Below are 19,191 nucleotides of genomic sequence, written 5' to 3' on the forward strand. Positions count from 1 at the left end.
ACTTTTGGTACCATTTCTCTTAAGAGATCAGTAGCAGTAATGCTTAAATTAAATCTGCCAGTTTTTTCAATAACCTAAGAAATAATTTGTCTAGCCGTAGAGGGCTTAATTAAAAGGAGCTAGGTGTCCTTTTTCTCTTTTCCTAACTTAGTCCTCAAATGTCACATTTATTCTTCCCATTTCTGGTTTGCAGATTATTATGACCACCAGCATTCCTGCAGCTCTAAATTTATGATCATGTGATTCATGATAGAAAAGACTGAAGCAAAGAAATTGAATGCTGCCTTCTTTCTTTCAGTCACACTTTCTCATCCAAGTTGTGGCACTATCCCTCATTCTCCTGGAAAGGGAAGCGGAAGGGAATTGATGTTTATATAGAGCCTACTGTGTATCAGGCACTATGCTAAGCACTTTTTTTTACAGATATCTCATTTGATCCTCACAACAGCCCTGCAAGGTAGATGCTGTTAAGATCCCCATTTTACAGTTGAGTAAATGAAGGCAAACAGAAGTTAAGTTGTCCAGGTGTACACAACTAGTACCTATCTGAGGCTGGATTTGAATTCAGGGCTGCCTGATTCCAGGCTCATTACTATCACTCTATCCATGGCACCATCAGCTGCCTATGTAAATACCTTAGTTGCAGTGGAGAAATACTAAAACCTTTCCCAATAAATACAGGGGATAAAGAAAGGATACCACATTACCCCACTGTTATTTGACAGGCGTTCTATAAATGCTAGCGGTAGCAGTATGACAAGGGAAAGAAATCAAAAGCACAGGCATTGACCAAAAAAAAAAAAACCCACAAAATTATCCCTACATACAAGTGACATGCTGGTTTGTTGATTTTTTTTTTTAAACAACAGAGAAGCAAATAAACTAATTGAAATGATTAATAGTGTTAGTAAAATAGTAGGCTATAAAATAAATTAATAAAAATTTCCACTATATGTTACATTTAGGAAAAATACAACCCAGGCAGGAATATAATGAAATTCCAATCAAAATGATGATGAAAATCCACTCCCCCCCACCTTTTTTTTTTTTTTTTTTGCTACCACAAAAAGTATAGCATATTGACTTTTGAGTGATTACTGATCCTGGTTTACATAGATTGAACTTGGGAAACTGACAAAATCAACCTCCCAAGACAGATTTGTTCTACACAATAGATGAAGAAATGAAAAGAGTATTTATTGAACAAATGATGTTCCCAGCCAGCTCAGTGTAAGGTTGTTAAGTTTACTGAAATAGATACAAGATTTTGGACTGAAGAGAGCCCCCTCTCCATTTGAAATGCTGGGACTTCAAATAGAATCTTGGTTTGAAGTTCATCTGATGTCTAAAGGCAAACCTCACAGAAGTTTTATAGATACACACAGGCAATGGTATTATAGATAAATCAACTAAGGGCTCATCAAATTGAAGACTATTATGTTGACATGCTTCAGGCCCACCTTTCCCTTTGAGCCTGTTGCTTAAATAGAAGATATGAATTCAGTTTAGACCTAAAAACAAACTATGCATGATTTTTCTGTGTTCTGCATTAATCCCAGTCTAACTCCAAAATTACTCAGGCTAAAATTAGCTAGGGGGACTTGCCATCCCAGGCTTGAAATGTAACTGACTATCCAAGTTATGGGATTGTAAATTAAGATATTAAAAAACCAAATGCGCAATAAAAATGAAAGATCCCTGTTTTTATTGTTTTTAAAGCAGAGTAATTATTTGACAAATCTGAAATGTTTTTATTTAATAAATCTCAACCAGTTTCATTTATTTTAGTAATATAGTTAATGAAGAAATATTCAACTATTGAATAGTTCAAATTGAACTATTCAGTTTCTATTTCTTCATTAATTACTTAGTGAATTAAAATTATTCATAAATATAGGACAATAACAAAGAGGACATTATTTTCTTTGAAGCTGTAAACCATTGTAAAGTTAAGATGAACTAACTTTTAATTTCAAGACACACAGGCTCACATTTCAAGTAAAAAGTAGTTTAATACCATCTCATCTCTCTCCCATCTAATCTCCCAGGAAGATCTTTATGCAATTTAACAACCAGGAAAATATAGAATGGGCAGAACTATTAACATTTCAGGATTTTGGTTTCATGTTACTGGTCTAGTTTTACCACTTGCATAATATTAAGTTTTCAAATTAACAAATTTTAGAGACATTTTCTCTTTTGTAATTAATCTTAACTCAGACTGCTAATATAAAATGTGGTTTGCATACATTTTCAACTTTCTTCTGAAAATAAGGTATGTGTTTGAATACTTTGCTTTTCATTTATTTATATGGCTTAAATATTTTAGCATTTGTAAATCTGAGTTTAGAGCACATACTAGAATTATTAAGTTGTGTAATTAATAACTTATCTTGATACCTCAAGTATTTGGAACAAAACAGCAAAGAAGTCAACTAATAAACCTCCTAGCATCCAAAATAAGTATTACAAAGACCATGTTCAAGTACTTCATTCAAAGGAGAGCTCCTGAGACTCTCAATGCTCCAGAACCAATCATCTTTTTTTTTTTGCATATTAGCTCTGAGTTTATCCAATTCTAAAAACTTAGTTACTTGTTTCCTAACCTACTGAAGGGTTGTCATGAAGAAAGTGCTTTACAAACCTTAAATCACTTTAGAAATTTAAAGTATTAGAAGCAACAAAGAAGGCAAATAGTTGATAAAAGGGAGGAAACAGAAGAACTATAAAAAATAGACACAAGAACTAAAAAGTTTAGCGGAACCGGCAGAACTAACTGCTTAGAATAAGGACAAATTGTTCTTCATGCCTCAATATGTGTTAAAGGCATCATTATGTCACTAGAAATGATAATTGGCATTTATAATGATGATCATGAGTCATCAAGAAAATTATTTTCAGTGTATATTCTCTCTACTAAAGTTCTACTCCAGAATCTCATCAGATACGAAGGTGATCCTCAGTTCTTGAAGACTATTGCAGCCCTGTATGAGATGTGGAAGACCCAACCTCTCTGAAAAAATTTCAAATATGGGCCTGATGACAGATGATATGTCCTCCAAAGATTGCCCTAGCTCACTTTTGAGAGGCATATCACCAAGTCAACAAGCATTTTATTAAGTGTTCAATGTGCTAAATACTGGGAATACAAGTAGAAAGAAAAAAAGTCTCTGCCCTCAAGGAACTTATATTCTAATGGGGTAGAAAACACCTAAAAGGGAGCTGGGAAATTAAGCATTTTAGAAAGATTTCTGTTCAAAGAATTAAAATGAAAAAAGTTTTAAAACTTCAGTTATCTCGAATCTTCAATTACATAAAATACCCTATTCACTAGCAATGCTTATATAGGATTTTATTCTCTCTATATACCAACATTGGCACATTAGGTGTTGCTGAATTTTATTGATCAAGAAAGGCTTTAATTTATGTGATACTAAATACTGTCTCATAGTACCATTCTAAAATAATTTATACCCAACATAATATTTTAATCTTATTTTTGATTCACCGAAACATTAAAAAATATCTATTAAAGGTACATCATTTTAGACTGCCTCTAGTTAGCTAAGCTACATGAAGGCAGAACTATCTCAACCAAACTTTGTAATTCCCGTAGTTCCTAGCCAAGTACTGTGCACATAGTAAGGATGACTTCTCTCTTCCACCTATTCTAGCTTACATGCTGCGTTTTCCCAAGTTGGGAGAAATATTTAATAGAGATGGACTGAAGCTGATCATCTACCTCCACAAATAGCAAGCAACAGAACCAACATGGAGCAAGTACCACATTTCTACAGGTAACATTCCTAGTTGTTTATCAGCAGAATAGGTACATCCAATACAGTAGGTAGATTAAGAAAATTCTATATATAGATAAGGGTCTTGGAAATGGATATTTTTTTTAACTTAGGTTTTCTGCTTTATAGTTTTTAACCTAACTAGCAAATCATTTTGCAAATTGTGTCCAACATTGGTTATATCCAAATGTATAAATGTTGTTATAGCATTAGTTCACTAAAAATATTGTTTGAACTATGATATTTAGTTATCATTTTGAGTAAGAACATAGTGTCAACATATTTACTTTAATTACTGTTTATACATCCTTAGTAATAAATATTTATTGATTTATTGACATATATATACTTGTACCAAAGTAAACATATACTCTTTTTTTTTTTTTTTTGGTTAGGCAGTGGGGTTAAGTGACTTGCCCAGGGTCACACAGCTAGTAAGTGTTATGTGTCTGAGGCCAGATTTGAACTCAGGTCCTCCTGAATCCAGGGCTGGTGCTCTGTCCACTGTACCACCTAGCTGCCCCAAACATATACTCTTGATACAGAACAATTTAACTCTTAGTCAGTAAAAACATGTGATATGCTGTCTAGTTGATGATTTTTTGTCATATACTGTGTGCCATCAAAATGGTTATCAAGGTAAGGATTAACTTTGATGGCCTCTTTACCCATCTAAATCAAATCCATGATTACTGGGATTTTCAAAGAGTAAAGAGTTCCATTAATTTCCAGTCATCTTACAGTCTTAAGTATTTGTATTTGGGGAAAGAGAGAACTTCTTTGTATCCATTTCAACCTTGAGGAAGTTGTGTAAAAGAAAGAGCCCTAAAGTTTCTATCAAATAGCCAAAAAAAAAAAGTTTGTTAGCCACTCTTAAAAGAGAATTAATGTTTGACAAGCAGAATATTCATTCTGAAAATTCTGAAAAAGGAAAAAAAAATGTCTCCTATTACTTGACTTCAATACCAATTTAAACACAAGAAGGAAATGTGATGATTAGTATTCTAATGATACCTTTTTCACTTATGATTCTTGTTTGTAGACTATTCAACAAAAAAGACATGAAAACATAATCTTTGTAACATAGAATAAGACCTGTAAACAATAGAATCAATTCAGAGAAAAATTCAAGTTTGCAGGCATGAGTTTTGCTAATAATCCCAATTCATTTTTTCATTCAATTCTTCAGAAGCCCATTATTTCATCACTGTGATGAAATATCCAGTAAGAGCCAACCTTCTGATGATGGACTTCTACCCTTAGCTGGGCTGGTCTTCATTCAAACTCACAGATCTCTCAAAATTCAGAGTGCACTTTAACAACATGCTACAATATGGATTAGAATAGGACTTTAGCAGAAGAATTTTAAAAGTATGGAATAGAAGGTAAAGTAGGGTGTACAGAATACTGAGGCTGTGATCAAAGGCCATTTTTCCATTGGATAACTGAATTCAGCAGTAGTTAAGTATTGCCTCATGGGTAGCCATCAATAATTTTACTATTGTAGACAGTTTTGAATAGTTTTTATAATAGAAATGTGAATTTAAAGTAGAACAAAGTAACACTGAAATGTCTTTTATTAAAGAATTATCTTATTTTCTACTTTATGCAGTCTATTTTCCTACAGTTTTTTAAAGCCTTATTGATACCTTTTTTTTTTTTACATGATAGTCATTTCTAGATTTCTACCCTCCAGTCTCCACAGAATGAAACCTTTTAATAAAGAAAAACAATTAGGCAAAAACAGCCAGTACTGTCACTGTGTCTGTGACATTGCATCCAACATTATTCCCCTGTTAATCCCTCTCTGCTAAAGGAAGGGGAGTTGTTTCATTATCTACGCTCTGGGATCAAGATTGAGTTTGGTTTCATTTTATTTATTAAAGTTTTAATGATGCTCTTTTTTTTTTTACATCACTCTCTCTTCTCAATGGCTGCATTCTAGCCATCCAGTAGAACTTCTTGTAACAAATAAATATAGTCAAGTAAAACCAGTCCACACATTGAGCCATCTCTACAATCGTGTGCCTCGTTCTGCACCCACATGGCTTCTTTGCTGCTAGTGGGGGTTGGATCTTTGAGTGTGTGGCCAGGGCAGGGAGGGGATGGAGGGGATTGAAATGTATCAGTTTCCCTGAAGTCATTGCATTATCAGAGATCTGAAAGTTTTTCTGTATGGTTTTCTTTTTCATGATTGTGGTCATCATGTACATTGTTCTGGTTCTACTTACTTGATTCTTCATTCATTGATAAAAAAGTCTTCTGAAGTTTCTCTGGATTTTCATAGATATCATTACTTATGGCATAATAATCATAGGATGATAGATTTTGAGCTGAAAGGAATCTTAGAAGGCCATCCAGTCTAACCCTCCTCATTTTTAAAGATGGCTAGTCCTAGGGACCCAGCTACCAGCTCATACCAATAATGTGACAAAAAGTGGAATTTGAACCCAGATCCTCTGACTCCAAATCAGTTTCCTTTCTGTTACACCACACTGCCTCTCTAATATTCTTACTTTCAAATACCATAATTTGTTCCACATGCCATCTATCATAATTTGTTCAGCCATTCCGTAATTGATAGCTACTTAACTTTCTTTGCAATTCTTTGTGACTACAAAAAATAATGTTATATTTTAGTGTTTGTGGGGTTGTAAACCTCTTTGGGCCATATGCCTAATATCAATGGGTATTTACAGGTAAGTGCCTTCTTAAATATAATTCCAACATTGTTTTCCAGAATTGTTCATAGCTCCACTAACAGTCCATTAGTATGCCTGTCTTCTGACAGCCTCTACAATATGCATCATTTTTGTCTCCTTTGCCAATCTTATGGGTGGTATGAAATGTGACTACACTTAGGATTTTAATGTGATGGTTTCCAATATGGAAATTCCCTTTGCCAGTACAGCATAGTGCCTTTTCTACAATTTACAGTCTTTGAGAATTGCCTGGGACTCTACACGGTTAAGTGACTTGCCCAAGATCACATAGCCAGTATCTGTCAGAAGCAAGACTTAATTTAAACCCTGTTTTTTCTTGAATCCAGGGAAACTCATTATCTACTATGCAACACTGCTTCTTTTGAGAGGAAAAACTCTGTGCTTAAATTTGTATTTCTCTTAAGTATTAGTGATTTAGAGTATTCTTTCACATGGTTTTAATGGTTTGTATTTCATCTTTTGAAAAATGCCTGTTCGTATCCTTTAACCACTTGTCTATTGGAGAATGGTTCTTATTTAAGATATAGTGATACAAATATATAAAAATATTAACCCTTTTTCAGAGGCATTTACTGTAAATATTTTCCCAATTAACTGCTTCTCTTCTAATTAGATGCAATTATTATGTTCATGCAAGAGTTTTTAAATTTTGTATAATCAAAACTTTTATTTTCCATGAATATCTTTATCCCTTGTTTAGTTAGGAATTATCTTCCAAGCCATATTTGTATAAGGTATTTCTTTCTATTCTCCTTTATTTTTCAAAATTATATTACTTTACATATGTAGGTTATGTATCCATTGAAACTTATCACGGCACATGGTATAAAATGTTGGTCTAAATCCAATTTCTGCCAAAATGCTTTTCTAATTTTCCACAAAGTTTTGGGAATTTTTTTTTTTTTTTTTGCTTATTTTTTGTCAGATAGGGAGTCTTTATTCTAGGACCTGGTTGGCATTTTTGGGTTCAGAGCCTTGTTTAACCTCGTCTATTTCATCGATCAGCTTTTCTACCAACCAGTAGTAAATAGTTTTGACATTACTATACTGTACTGCAGTTTGGCATCTGATAATGCTGAACCCCATTAATTCCTATCTTTTTCTCATTATTTTTAGATGGTCTTGACCTTTTGTTTCTCCAAATGAATTTTATCATTTTTCTGCAAAATAACCTCTTGTGGTATGATTGGTTTGATGACAAATCTATAAATTAAGGTATCGTTATCACTTTCATACTGCTGTGGCACAACCATGGGTGCTGAGTATCTCTTCAGTTATTGAATTACTCCTTTATTTTTGTAAAGAATGTCTTCTCGTTATATCCACATTATGTCCTTAGTATATATTGGTAAGCCAAATCTAAGATATTTTATACATTTTGTAGTTTCATTTCCTAGGTCACAGACTCATAGGTACTTAGATCTAGAGATTGAAGTGACCTCAGAAGCCATCTAACCCAACTCATTCATTTTATAGATGGGAAAACTGAGGCCCATTGAGGTTGAATAGCTTGCCCAAGGTCATACTATTTATTGACTCAGGCTACGGACTCAAGAGCCAGTATTCTTCTAGAGAATTGGACTTGGAATCAGGATAAACTGAGTTCAAATCCAACCTCAGACATTTACTATCTATTCTATATGACCCTGGGCAAGTCACTTACCCTCCATTTTCCTCAGTTTCCTCATCTGTAAAATGGAGATAATAGTATCCACCTCCCAGGATTGTTAAGAGGATAGAAGGAGATATTTGTAAAGCATCTTGCAAACCTTAAAGCACTATAAAAGAGCAATAACTATTATTGTTCTTATTTTTCTTTTCATTATATATGTCAATCAAGAAATATTTATTAAGTACCTACCGTGTAACAGGTACTGTGCTAGGCACTGAAGATGATTACTTGCAAGGAGCTTACATTCTAATGAGGAACACAATAAATATGTGCATAAATATATACAGAATAAATATAAAGAGAATAAATACAAAGTAGTTTGGGAGGAAGGGCACTAGTAGTCACACAGCCAGAAAATTATTTGTAGTAGTGTATAGGATGGAGTGAGAAATTTGAGGCAGGGAAACTAATTAGGAGGTTGTTACAATAATATAGGTGAGAGGAGATGACTTAAATAAAAGTGGTATCTTTGAGAGTGGCAGGAATGGGTCAAATGTAAGAGATGTCAGGAAGGTAGAAATGATAAGATTGGACAACTGATTGGATATGGAGATTGACAAGTGAGGAGTAATGCCCATGTTATAAACTTGGAAGACTAGAAGGATGATAGTGCCTTCAACAGAAATTGGGAGGTTTGGGAAGAGGAGAGATTTGGGGGCTGGGAAAAGGTAATGAGTTCATGCTTCCCATTGGGTTTTGTTAGTAATATGCAGAAAGGCTGGTGATTTCTTCTGTGACTTTATTTCATGTCCTATTTTACTGAAGTTATTGTTTCACTTAATTTTTTGTTGACTGTTTAGGTTTCTCTTAAGTAAACTTATCATTTTCTCTCTTCAAATTGAGATAATTTTGCATGTTTATTCTCTCAGTTTCTTTTGTCTTATTCCTATGGCTAGCATTTTTAAATTTGTCAAATAATAGTGATGATGATGGACATCCCTTACCCCTGATCTTATTAGTGTTTCTATTACAAATAATGCTAGCTCTAGGGTTTTAGATAGCTACTTTTTAAACATAGGGCAGCTAGGTGGTAAATTGGCTAGAGAGCTGGACCTGGAGTCAGGAAGACTTATTTTTGTGAGTTCAGATCTGTCCTCAGACACTTACTAACACTAGCTGTGTGACCGTAGGCAAGTTACTTAATCCTGTTTGCCTCCATTTCCTCATCTGTAAAATGAGCTGGAGAAAGAAATGATAAACCACTCTAATAATCTTTGCCAAGAAAACCCCAAAAGGGGGAGGAGTTTACAAAGAGTTGGATAAGACTGAAAAAAAGCTGAACAGCAAAATTTATTAAGGAAAGATCTACTTATTCCAGTATTTTTTAATGTTTTTAACATGAGTGAGTGCTATTTTGCATCTATTTATATAAATATGCCATCATTATTAAATATCATCTGGTTTTTGTTCATAGCTGTGTTTTCCTAATGTTCAGCCTAACCTTGAATTCCTAGTATAAATCCAACATAGCCATAAAAATTATCTTTTGAATATATTACTGCAACTTGTTTGCTACTACTTTATTCAAATGTTTATCAGTATTTATTAGTGATATTGTGCTATGTTTTTTCCCCCTTTGCTTTATCTTTCCCTGGTTTGGGCTGTAGGATCTTATTTGTCTCAGATAAAATTTGATATAGTACCTTTCAGTCTATATTTTTTGATGATAATTTAACAGGAGTTAACTATTCTCTGAATGTTCTATATAATCCACTTGTAGGATTACCTAAGGCTAGAGTATTTTGGGGAATTCAATTCCTCTGAGATTGGGTTGTTTAAATTCTGTTTCTTTTTCTGTTAAAGTGCATACTCTGTGCTAAAGAGGCACTGTGCCAAGCGTTGGGGATACAAATAAAACAGCAAAATGAGTTCATGCTCTCAAGGAGCTCACATCCTAATAGTGTAGGAGTTCTTAACCTTTTTTGTTTCATAGACCCCTTTGACAGTCTATTGAAGCCTATGGACTTCTCAAAAGAATGTTTTAAGATACATAAAACAGAATACATAGGATTACAAAGGTCACCAATTATATGAAAATCTAGTTATAAAAAGAGCATAAAAAAAGTTCAAGGACCCCAGGTTGTGAATCCCTATGATAGGGGAAGACAGCACAAATTGGTTTCAGCTACGAATCACAGGGGAAAGGCCTAGCGGTACACTAGGTACCTTAAGGTACAGTGGAAAACACATTGTGATATATCTGCTTTAGTGATATTTCCACTGATAAAACCATATCCATTTCTAATAGATCCATTTGATAGTGCCAAGGACTTTGGTGCTAATAACTTTGGTTTCTGGGTCTTTAGTAGCTGTGGATTTTGAGAAGGTGAAGGCTGAAGTACCTACAGAGACAGTTGCATCTACGTGAGAGAAATTAAGTTGAAGAGATAATGGGCAGCTGGGTGGAGTTCTTTAAAGGCCTTATGGACTAAGGAATTTCTAATGAAGGGGGAATGAAAGGTTGAAAAATACTTGAAGATTGAGGTAAAAAGAAGCTAGAAACACAAAGAAGTAGCCTGCTATAGTCTAGGCATGAGAATGAGAGCATAGTAAAGGAAAGGAGAATAACAGATCTAAGAGATAAAATTGGAAACTCTTGGTGATAGATTATATGTGGAAAACAGGAATAAAAAATGAATCCAGAGTTGTAGGCTCAGGAGATAAGAAGCATGATGATGATGCCATTGGTAATAATGGGGAAACTGGGTGGGGAGGAAAGTGACTGGAAAAAGCTAACAAGAAGTTTAAATGGAGGCATCCAAACAGATGCCTTAGAGTCAACTAAAATAGTACTGAAAAAAATCTAACTGGACATAAAAAATGTGGGAGTCATATGCCCATAGGTGTTAAGTGAAATCTGTGAGCTGCTATGGTAAAATAAGATCAGAAGGTTACTATATGACCTTTGCCTGACCTTTGACAGTCCTAAGATAATGTATCATATAAGGATACCATAGGAGTTTTTCAGATTGTGTCCAACTTTGGAATACTAAGTTTGTTGGGACTGACATACTTGATATCCACATATTTTTATTTTGGCTGTCCCTTAGATGATGGGAACAACTTGCCAAAGGAAGTAGCTGACAAAGATGGCTTCTTTCTTTCTTCTTTAATATTCTAAACTTCATATTGTATGGGCCCCTGGAATTTAAGAAACGGGCCTACTTTCATACAACACAAATGTGATAGCTGGAACAAATTCCTTTATGACCACTTTATAGTATTAGAAGTAATACTACAAAAATCAGCATTTGTATTGTTTAACTCCTTAGTATTGAATATCACCATTACCTAACATAGAACTTTATGTTAGGGTTAACATCACATTTTCAGGCCCAACTCTTGACAATATAAGGACCTATGAAAGCACTAAATAGAAAACTGTCTTGACAGGGTTTGTGCTTTAGAGTAGCTCAGCTTACTTATTTCTTTAAATATGAGAAAGTCCAAGTTTGATACATTCTGAATTTTCCTTTTTATTTTTACACATAAGGAAGTTAAGTCTAAAGGAACTAAGTAACTTGCCCAAGATCATACTGGTAGGTAGGAAGTAGTAGATGGACGATTTGAACCCATGGCCTTGGTATAGCACTTTTTCCAGTGTATCTGACTTTTTTGCATACCTGACTCCCAAAGTCAGGAATTATTATTTTTAAAAATAATAACACATTAGAGTTTAGAGGAATCCATTCACAAACTCTAGACAAAATTGTACTTAAATGATTAAAAATGAATTTGTACCACATCCACAGATGGATTCACAGACTTAGCACCTACTATGTGCAAGGCATTTTCCTCAGTGCTGTGTTTAGCCTATTTAAAGTCCTAAGCTTTCCAAATTAACTGGTATTAATATTTAATAACATAGTAGGTAAATCAAGTCCTTTCCCTTAATTTTCTAATCTTACTAGAGAAATCGATAAACTATACACAGTACTCTTTCTACCAAAGTTCTATATTGGAAGGAAAAAAAAAGATGGGTAGGGAATGATAAAAAGAAAGAAGAAGATAAGATTAGGGGAGACAAAATTGGGTGTGATCAAGAAAAGAGACATAGAAGAGCTAAAAGTATAATGTAAGAAAATTATTTTACTTGTTATATTCAGATATGAGTGGCAGTGTGGAACAGTTAGTCAGTAAGCATTTATTAAGCGCCTATATGTGCCGGGCACTGTGCTAAGTGTTGGGAAACAAAGGCAAAAGATAGTCCCTGCTTTCACAAAGTTCAGAGTCTAATGGAACAGACAACACGCAAATAACTATGTACTAGTTCTATAGATGCCATATGCAGGGATATAATCCTGTGTAAGGTACATACAGGAGATAATCAATAGAGGGAAGGCACTTGTATTAAAAAGAGCAGAAAAGGCTTTTAGTAGACAATGCAGTTTTACCTGGTGAAGGAAACCAGGTGAAGATGAAGAGGGGTCACATTCCAGTCATCGGAAACAGCCAGTAATAATGCCCAGGGTCTGGAGATGGAGCTTCTCGTATGAGGAACAGCAGGGTGACCAGTATTACTGGACTGGAGAATATAAAATAGGCAGTAATGTATGAGAAGGCTAGAAAGGTAGAAGATAGATAGGTTGTGAAGTGCTTTAAAAGCCAAACCATAGGATTTTTTTTATTTGATCCTTGAGGTGATAGGGATCTACTGGAGATTCTTAGAGTAGGAGTGGCCTGATAAGATCTGTGCTTTAGGAAGAGAGTAATTTGACAGCTGAATGGACTTGGGATGGTGAGAGACTTGAGGCAAGAACAACCAGCAGGCTATTGAAATAGTCCAGGCATGAAGTGATGCATGGGCCAGAACCAGTGTTGTAGCAGTGTAAAAAAAATGGGGTACATTTGAGAGATGCTGAAAAGGTAAAATCAACAGGTCTTGATACCTAGCAAGCTTGGATGACTGAGAGAATGGGTATATCCTTGACAGAAATAGGGAAGCTCAGAAAAGTGGAAGATGTCAGGAGAAAGATAATGAGTCCAGTTTTGGACATGTTGAGTTTAAGATGCCTATGGGACATACAATTTGAGATGTCTAGGACAAGGTTGTTGGAGATATGAGTCTGGAGGTCAGGAGAAAGGTTAGGGCTGGGTAAGTAGATTTGAGAATAGTCAACATAGAGATGATAATTAAAACCATGGGAGCTGATAAGATCACTAAATGAAATAGTATGGGGGAGAAGAGAAGAGGGCCCAGGATGGAGGCCAGGACTGTAGAGAGCTGGCCTAGAAATGAGGAAGACTTGGATCTGCCTCTGACACATACCATCTGTGTGACAATGCACAAGTTACTTTAACCTCTCAGTGTCCCAGACAACTCTCTGAACTATAAATTATAGATGAATTGCCAGTTAGCATTGATGGAGGGAATTTTCAGACAGGTCTACCTCCCCCCTTCCCACCCAAAACACACAAACACACAAACACTCCACACACAAATGCTTTGGATTTTCTGTGTATTTTATTCCATTCTCAAAGCAATATGATGGGATAATAGAAAAAAATTGCATTTGAATTTCTTTTTAGTTGTAAAAGAAACAAGCATCAGTTTGCATTTTTATTTTAAGTCTGCTAGATACATTTTTAATGTTATTACAACAATTACAGGGAGAACTGTTAACTCACAGTTTCCTGTCAGTAAGGGCTCTGATTACAAGCAATTTCCAGCTAGTATATGTGACATAAAGTAAAGAAGAAGAAAACTGTTACTAATTTAAAAAAAACAGTATTCCACTCAAGGAGAGATATGGATAGAGTATACAGTTCTCAAATATTGTGCGTCAGTTATAAGAGGAAGACTGGCTGTTTGATTTTTTTTTTGTTCTGGAATCAAGAAGTCACTTTGTGGGCTATACCTAAATTTGGCTTCCTGTGTGCAGGTTCAAAGTTTCTAAACTACAACCAGCATTCATGAAGCTTAAAATCCAATTAATAATTACTTTAATGATTAAATATCAAAGCTCATAATCCAAGAATGGGAAGGATTTTAAATAAAATGCAGTCATAAGATGCTCTGCAGTCACCAGGTGCAAAACTCAAGAAAGACATTTTTGTGGTAGCTCATCAAAAGACCTCAGATGAACCCTCTCTGCTGGAAACTAATCCTTATATGGTTCAGACCACCACTTTATATATAAAGCACCAAGTGGGACTGAGCTAAGGGGCAGCATGGAAGAGAGGCCTAGCCCCAATTGCTGCAACAGCTCCAGGATGCATTCAAATTTTTACTATAAGTGAAAAAGAGTGGTTTGAGGAGGTGAGCACTCACAGTTGCAGGATAGATAACAAGAACATGGCCACAGTGGACAGCTGGATGGAATTTGAAATATGGCCTGGTCTGGGACCAACTAGATAATGGGCTAGGTGAGTTTGTGCTCACTCAGTCATTAACTGGGACAGCTCAATTCTAGTGTGGGAGTTTCAAAGTGGTAAAAGAGATATATAAGACAGAAAGCCATTTTCCCGTAGATAAGTACACAACAAATTTGAACATGGCTCTCAAAAGAAAAATTTTAAAGTATTAACGATCATATGCAAGAATTTTCTAACTCACTAATAATACGAGAAATGCAAATTCAAATAACTCAAAGGTTTCATCTTGTACCCTGTAAATTGGCCAAGATATCATGGGAATAATCAGTGTTTGGAGAGGTTGTGGAAAGACAGGCAAATTAATGTACTATTTGTAAAGCTATGAAGTGATCTAACTATTCTGGAAGCAAGTTGGTGTTATGGTAAGGAAGTGACTAAAATATCCATACCCTTCCATTCAGAGATCTTAGTGCTAGGCATAAATCCTCATGTAGGTTTTCAACTTTATTTTTTAATAATTTAACTTTGTAGGTTAAAATGATAGGCCAAATCTAACAGGAGAAAATTTAGTAAGGATAAATGTAAAATCCTTATACTTGACTTCAGAAACATCAGGCACAGAATGACTAGACAGAAGTTCACATGAAAAAGACCTGGGAACAAAAGTCTAAACAGTGTGAGATAGCAACCAAAAAAACTAATACAGGATCAGCTAGGTGGTGCAGTGGATAGAGCACTGGCCCTGGAATCTGGAGGACCTGAGTTCAAATGTGACCTCAGACACTTGACACTTAATAGCAGTGTGACCCTGGGCAAGTCACTTAACCCCGATTGCCTTACCAAAAAGAAACAAACAAAAATACAAACTTAAGGCTGCTTTACTAGAGGCATAATGTCCAGAGCAGAGTTGATGATAGTATTATTGTGCTCTGCCCTAGTCTGACTACATCTAGAATATTCTATTCAGTTAGAGTTACCATATGTTTTTCCTTTTTTTTCCAGTCTTTTGATTTTATAACTTCAATATATTTTTATTTATTTTGCTAAATATTTCCCAATTACATGTAAAAATATTTTAGTAATCACCTTTTAAAATTTTGAGTTCCAAATTCTCTCCCTCCCTTTTGCTCCTCCCCTTTCCTTGACAAGAGAAGCAATTTTATATCAATTATACATGCGAAGTCATGCTAAACATATTTATATATTAGCCATGTTCCCCCAAAAAAAAAACACAGAAAAAGAAAACAAGAAAAATAAAGTTAAACAAAGTATGCTTCAGTTTGCATTCGGAGTTTATCAGTTCTATCTCTGGAGGTGGACAGCATTTTTCATAGCGGGGGCCTTTGGAATTATCTTAGACATTGTCATGGTCACAGCAACTGAATCTTTCATAGTTGATTATCCTTACAATGTTGCTGTTACTGTGTACAGAGTTCTCTTAGTTCTGCTCACTACACTTTCCATGAGTTCACATAAGTCTTCCTAGGTTTTTCTGAAACCATCTTTTCTTCGTCATTTCTTATGTCACAGTAGTATTCCATTACAACCATATACCACAACTTTTTGAGCCATTTCGCAATTGATGGGCATCCCCCTGATTTCTAATTCATTCCTACCAGAAAAAAGAGTTGCTCTAAATATTTTTGTATAAATAGGTTTTTTTCCCTAATCTTTGATCTTTCAGGGATGTAAACCTAGTAGTGGTATTGCTGGGTCAAAGGGTATGTACAGTTTTATAGCTCTTCGGGCATAATTCCAAATTGTTTTCCAGAATGGCTGGACTATTTCACAATTTCACCAACAGTGCATTAATGTTATAATTTTTCCACATCCCCTCCAGCATCTGTCATTTTTCTTTTCTGTCATATTAGTCATAGGTATAATGTAGTGTCTCAGATTGTTTTAATTTGCATTTCTCTAACCAGTAGTGATTTAGTGCATTTTTTCACATGACTACTGCTAGCTTTGATTTCTTCTGAAAACTGCCTGTTCATATCCTTTGATCATTTATCAACAGAGAAATGGCTGTTATGTTAGGCCTTTATCAGAAAAACTTGCTGTGAATTTTTCCCCCAGTTTCCTGTTTTCCTTCTGATTTTGGTTGCATTGGTTTTGTTTGTGCAAAAGAACGAAAATTAATTTACTTCCTGTGATTCTGTCTATCTCTTGTTTGGTCGTAAACTCTTCCCTTATCCATAGATCTGACAGGTAACTTTTTTTATGCTCCCCTAGTTTACTTATGATATCACCTATCATATCTAAATTATTTTTACATCTTGACTTTATCTTGGTATACAGTTTGAGAGGTTGGTCCATGCCTAGTTTCTGACAAATTGCTTTACAATTTTTGTCAGATGTTGAGTTCTTATCCCAAAACTTGGATCTTTGGATTTATCAAACACTAGATTATTATGGTCATTTACTACTGTGTACATAATCTATTCCACTGATCCACTACTCTGTTTCATAGCCAGTGCCAGATTGTTTTGTTGATTACTGCTTTGAAATATAGTTTTAAATCTGGAACTTTGAGGCCACGTTTCTTCACCTTTTTTTAATTGATTCCATTGATATTATTGACCTTTTGATATTCCAAATGAATTTTGTTATTATTTTTTCTAGCTCTAAGAAATAATTTTTGATAGTTTGGTATGGCATTGAATTAAGCAAATTAATTTAGGTATGACTGGCATTTTTATTATATTGGCTCTGCCTACCCATGAGCAATTAGTATTTCTCCAAATGTTTAGATCTGACTTTATTTGTATGAAAAGCATTTTGTAATTGTGTTCATATAACCCTTGGGATTGGTTTGGCAGGTAGACTTCCAAGTATTTTATACAGAGTTATTTTAAATGGAATTCCTCTGTCTCTTGCTGTTGGATTTTATTGGTAGTACATGGAAATGCTGATGATTTATATAGGTTTATTTTATGTACTGCTTTATATTTTATATACTGCTTTATAACAACTTTGCTGAAGTTATTAATTGTTTGACGTAGCTTTTTAGTTGATCCTCTGAGGTTTTCTAAGTATACCATCGTGTCATCTGCAAAGAACAATAGTTTTGTTTCCTCATTGCCTATTTTTGTTTCTTCAATTTCTTTTTCATGTCATTGCTATAACTAGCATTTCTAGTACAATATTGAATAATAGTGGTGATAATGGACATCCTTGCTTTACCCCTGATCTTATTGGAAAGGCTTCAAGTTTACCCCCATCATAGACAATGCTTGCTCTTGGTTTTCAGTAGATACTGCTTATTATTTTAAGAAAAGTTTCATTTATTCCTATGCTTTCTATTGTTTATAGTAGGAATGTGTGTTATATTTTGTCAAAGGCTTTTTCTGCATCTATTGATATAATGATATGACTTTTGTTATTTTTGTTATTGATGTAGTCAATTATACTGATAGTTTTCCTGAGGGTACCATATTTTTAAAAGACAGTAAATTAACAATTATAATTAATAATAGCAACAATAAATCAAACCCAGTGGCCTATTCTTAATCCTTATTCTCCTCACCATTCTGCAACCTTTGATACTATTCCTTATTCCCTCCTTCTTATGATAGTCTCTTCTGTCTAGGTTTTTGAGATACCACTCTCTCCTATTTCTCCTCCTACCTATCTGACTATTCCTTCGATGCCTTCTCTTTTAGATCGTGCCCTCTAACTTTAGGTGTCCCTCAGGGTTCAGTCTGGGTCCCTGTTCTCTTCTCCCTCTATACTACTTCATTTGATGATCTCATCAGCTCCCCTGTGAGTTTAATTATCATCTCTGTGCTGATGATTCTCAAATCTGCCTCTACTGCCCCAACCTCTCCACTTCCAATCTCCTATCTACAGCTGCCTTTAAGACATCTTAAACTGGCTATCCAGTAGACATTTTAAATTCAATTTATCCAAAACAGAACTTACTAGCTTTCCCTTGAAGCCTTCCTCTCCTTTTATCTTCCCTGTTATGGTAAGGGTAACATCATCCTCCTAGTCTCTAGGGCTCACAACATGGAAAACATTCTGGATTCCCCACTATCCCTCACCTTCTGCATCCAATCTGTTACCAAGGACTGTTGATGTCACCTTTGCAACATCTCTCAAATATGCTCCATTCTTTCTGCTGACACTGCAACCACCCTGGTGCAGGGCTAACACCTGGACTATTGTAGTTGCCTGCTAGTGGGTCTGCCTACCTCAATTCTCTCCCTACTCTAGTTCATTCTCCATTTAGCCACCAAAGTGATTTTCCTAAAGTGCATATCCAATCATGTCACCTCCCTACTCAGTAAAATTCAATAGCTCCCTATTACCTCCAGGATCAAATAAAAAATTATTTGTTTGGCATTCAAAGCCCTTCACAACCTAGCTTCCTCTTATCTTTCTAGTCTTCTTACACCTTACTCCCCTCCATGTACTTTTTGATCCAGTGACATTGGCCTCCGGCAGTTTCATGAGCAAGACACTCCATCTCATGGCTTATCTTTGAGACATTTTCTCTGGCTGTCCTCTCTTTCTGAAATGCTCTCCCTCCTCTGCTCTGTCTGCTGACTCCTCTGGCTTCCTTTAAGTACCAACTAAAATCACATCTTTTATTTGAAGCCTTTCTTTTTGAAGCAAATAGAGGTTAAGTGACTTGCCTAGGTCCACAAAGCTAGTAAGTGTATAAGACCGGTTTGAATTCAGA

The 19,191-nt window shown here is 35.1% G+C and overlaps 1 long non-coding RNA gene across 8 annotated transcripts in view; it reads left to right on the top strand.

Moving 5' to 3' along the window:
• LOC114039230 overlaps positions 1–19,191 on the top strand; it is a 123,376-nt gene that overhangs the window by 16,696 nt on the left and 87,489 nt on the right. For all 8 annotated transcript variants that reach the window (XR_003568640.1, XR_003568642.1, XR_003568643.1 and 5 more), the window contains exon 3: positions 3,675–3,797. This is a non-coding gene — a long non-coding RNA (uncharacterized LOC114039230). The remainder of the gene's footprint in view (positions 1–3,674; positions 3,798–19,191) is intronic.

Source organism: Vombatus ursinus, unplaced genomic scaffold (genome assembly GCF_900497805.2).
Source record: "Vombatus ursinus unplaced genomic scaffold, bare-nosed wombat genome assembly UNPS02011700.1, whole genome shotgun sequence".
Classification (NCBI taxonomy): Eukaryota; Metazoa; Chordata; class Mammalia; order Diprotodontia; family Vombatidae; genus Vombatus; species Vombatus ursinus.